The sequence below is a fragment of the Beta vulgaris genome, chromosome 5 (genome assembly GCF_026745355.1).
Source record: "Beta vulgaris subsp. vulgaris cultivar EL10 chromosome 5, EL10.2, whole genome shotgun sequence".
Classification (NCBI taxonomy): domain Eukaryota; kingdom Viridiplantae; phylum Streptophyta; class Magnoliopsida; order Caryophyllales; family Amaranthaceae; genus Beta; species Beta vulgaris.
Window position 1 is genome coordinate 49017488 of NC_079206.1, and position 4402 is coordinate 49021889.

The window sequence follows — 4402 nt, forward strand, 5'->3', positions numbered from 1 at the left end:
TATGCGTGAGTGGTTTGCATACAGAATGCAAGATCGTGAACATGAAGCGATACTTTGTTATTATGTCGTCGGTTGTATCAACAAGAAGCCGATACAGAATGCTCTCCTTTCTAAAGAATAACCAACAAAGTTTAAGATCAGATAATGTGAAGAATTTAAGAGGGGCTGTGGAAAGAGGTGATACAGAGGGATCTTCCAATGGCATCGCGTTGTTATACCAGCGTCATTCACAGGTGGACATAGCTACATGAGAGAGAACTATCAGGATGCAATGGCCATTTGTAGATGGTATGGTTATCCAGATTTGTTTATAACCTTTACGTGTAATGCTAAATGGCCAGAAATAAGCAGATTCGTTCAAAAAAGGGGACTTAGACCCGAGGACAGACCGGATATCATCTGTCGAGTCTTTAAAATGAAGCTCGACCAATTGGTTAAAGACTTAAAGGAGAATGAGATATTTGGCCGAGTTAAAGCTGGTACGTATAAATCAAATCTGGTATAATGATGTTGATTTTTACAACTTTTCCTCATCTTTAATATATATTCTCATTGAATTAATTGAATTTCATACTATTTTACAAAACATTTTACATAATCAAGTTAGTTGGTCTACTTATAAGGTTGTTCAAATAATGATACATACATATCTTCTTTTTTCTCCAGTTGTTTATACAGTTGAGTTTCAAAAGCGTGGCCTTCCGCATGCTCATATACTTCTTTTCCTGCACCCCGCTGACAAATATCCACAGGCAAGCGATATTGACAAGATTATATGCGCTGAGTTACCAGATCCAATTGAGGATCCGGATTTATATGAGACTGTTACGGAAATGATGCTACATGGTCCATGTGGTCCCTCCAACACTAATGCACCTTGCATGGATCAAAATAAGTGCACAAAGCATTTTCCTAAAAGATTTATTGACGAAACAAAGGTTGATGAGGAAGGATATCCAGTTTATAGAAGAAGAGATAACGGAACTCGGTTGAGAAAAACGGAGTGCATCTTGATAATAGGTTTGTTGTTCCTTATAATCCACAACTGCTTCGTAAGTATCGTGCCCATATAAACGTTGAATGGTGCAATCAATCCAGATCGATAAAGTATTTGTTCAAGTACATAAATAAGGGTTACGATAGAGTAACTGCTGCTGCTTATCAAAACAGAAATAGCAGCGATGATCCACAAAAGATTGATGAGATTAAAATGTATTACGACTGCCGTTACATATCTGCTTGTGAGGCAGTGTGGAGGATATATGGATTTACCATCGAACCCCTGATGTTGAGAGATTGGGTTTCCATCTACCTAGGGAGCAAACGGTCGTCTACACTGACCAGATGGACGTGGAGATGTACTTGATAGACCTAATGTTGATAAACAAAGTTTTTATCGTGGATGGAATGACCAAAAGTATGAAGAAGCAAGACAGTTGACGTATGTAGAGTTCCCCACAAAATTTGTTTGGAAACAACCTACGCGAGAATGGGCACCTAGGTCGAAAGGTTTCTCACTTGGCAGGGTATACCATGTCGCTCCAGGTTCTGGTGAGAAATACTATCTAAGAACGCTCCTTAATTTTGTCAAAGGTCCGACGTGCTACGAGGATATAAGAACTGTTGATGGTTCAGTGTATCCAACCTTCAAAGAAGCTTGCTAGCAAGGGGGCTGCTTGATGACGACAAGGAATACATAGACGCCATAACAGAGGCAAGCTTTAGAGAAACGGGGCATTATCTAGGAATCTGTTTTGCATGTTACTTATGTCTGGTAGCTTATCTAAACCAGAAGACATATGGGAAAAAACATGGCACCTACTATCTGATGACATTCTATATAAACAACGTCGTATTCATAAAAACAAAGGTACAGGCTACAGTACTGTGCATACTTACTTTTTTTATCGCTTACTTACATGTTTAATAATTGTGCAACGAAAAAAGGATCACGATGACATATTGAAGGCATCTAATATTAAATCTTCTCTATCGTGTTGCAGATTTAACTCTAACTGATGAACAAATTCAAGCTTTGCACTGGCAGATATTGAAGCTAAACTCAAAGTAATGGAGTAGTCTTCGAAAATTCAGTGAGATGCCTTTCCAGATGAATTAGTCGTGTTTGAAGGTCAAAATAAGCTAATAGCGGATGAGCTTTCATATGACATACCCTCATTAATTCAGAATATGACAAACTTTTCCATGTCTAACCGAAGAACAACTAATGGTTTTCAACGAAATAATGCACTCTGTTAATGGCCAATCAGGAGGTGTGTTTTTTGTATACGGATATGGAGGACGGGTAAAACATACATTTGGAGGACATTGTGTGCTGCAATTAGGAAGATGGGTGAAATTTTTTGCCAGTAGCATCAAGTGGAATTGCGTCCCTACTTCTTCCAAAAGGTCGAACCGCCCATTCAAGGTTCGGGCTTCCACTCAATGTTTGTGAAAACTCTACGTGTGTAGCTATTAGGCCTGGTTCTGACTTAGCTGCATTGCTCATGAGAACAAAGCTAATTATCTGGGATGAAGCACCAATGATGCACAAATATTGCTTTGAAGCACTTGATAGGAGTTTAAAGGACATTATGCAAGCTGTTGATCGAGATAATTTGCATCGACCATTTGGAGGTAAAGTTGTTGTCTTTGGTGGTGATTTAAGACAGATTCTGCCTGTTATACCCAAGGGTACAAGGCAAGATATAGTATTTGCGACCTTGAACTCTTCGTTTCTATGGGATTCATGTAAGGTTTTGAAGTTGACACGCAATATGAGACTTCAATCATGTTCTTCTTCGTCTACCGCTAATGAAATAAGGGACTTCTCAGAATGGATACTAAGCGTTGGTGATGGCAGAGCTGGAGGGCCCAATGATGGAGAAGTCGATATTGAAATCACTGAAGATATTCTTATAGACGGTGGAGATGACCCCATATCATCGATTGTCGACAGCACATACCCTTCACTCACTGATCACCTTTGGGAAGCCAAATACTTCCAAGAAAGAGCAAATTCTAGCTCCAACTAATGAAATAGTTGAGAAGGTAAATGATCATGTGTTGTCCACAATTCCAGGTGATGAGAAAATTTACTTGAGTTGTGATGCAATTAGTAAAGATGAAGGGAACTCAGGGCTCATGATATATATTCTACTGAATTCTTAAACACAATAAAGTGCTCAGGCCTGCCAAATCATAGTATTAAGTTAAAAGTTGGTGCGCCTATCATGTTGCTTCGTAATATTGATCAGACATCTGGATTGTGTAATGGCACGAGGCTGGTAGTCAAGCATTTAGGCAATCGAGTGATTGAAGCTACTGTCATTTCAGGGAGCAATGTTGGTGACAAGGTATTCATCCCACGAATGACACTAACACCGTCTGACTCAACAAAATTTCCTATCAGATTTCAAAGACGACAATTTCCTTTGACTGTGTGTTTTGCCATGACAATAAATAAAAGTCAAGGACAATCATTGTCACATGTCGGGTTGTATTTACCAAGGCCTGTTTTCAGTCATGGTCAGCTATATGTCGCTATTTCCGAGTCACGAGCAAAAAAGGACTTAAAATTCTTATTTGTGATAAGAGAATAATGTGTCAAAACAACACAAATGTTGTTTATAAGGAAGTGTTCCAAAATGTATAACTTCATACACATTTTTGTAATGTTTGTTAAATATAACTTTAATTATTCTTTCATTACAATATTTGTTGTCTGCTATTGGTTTCATTGAAAATTCTGTCTTATTAAGCAAATCACTTCCCGTGCATTTTTGCACGGGTCCCAAAACTAGTTTTATAACGTTTGTGAAAAGCTACTTGAAACACTAAAATTGAATTATATTTGTTCAATATACTACTTCAACCTCTAGCATGCCAAACACATAATTAGTGTTTTGACTAAGTCAAAACACTAAAAGCTACTCCAAAAGCTGTCGCCGAACACGCCCTTAAGACGGAGGGAGTAGCTTGTAATTTTCAAGAAACTTTCCTCTTGCCAGCACAGTAAAACTCACATACTCGGATACTCCTCTTGCTAGCGCAGTAAAACTTCCAATTAGCTTTCACATTTTAAATTTTCTCGTTTTCATACATACTCATACAATACTCAACTCACATATTAATTGTCACGTTTAATCACAATACAACAATCACTATTTTTTCTAAGGCTTGTTCAACCGTCGATTCAAGAGCCGTACAAATCAACGAGACTTTGTGGAAAAATTTTTGAAGGTCAACTAAATTAGTAAACTTTATTTTATTCATTAAAGTTACGAACATTCTATTAATAATGTAGATTTTTAACGTATTCATGTGACTGTAAGTATTGTATATTAGACTAATTCTCTGTAATATATTTTTTTTATATTTTTTTTTCATAAACAAATTATTT

General features: G+C 37.4%; 1 pseudogene; it reads left to right on the forward strand.

Moving 5' to 3' along the window:
* The first annotated feature begins 271 nt into the window (after positions 1-271).
* Positions 272-3655, forward strand: LOC125497719 (uncharacterized; annotated as a pseudogene).
* Positions 3656-4402: the final 747 nt, after the last annotated feature.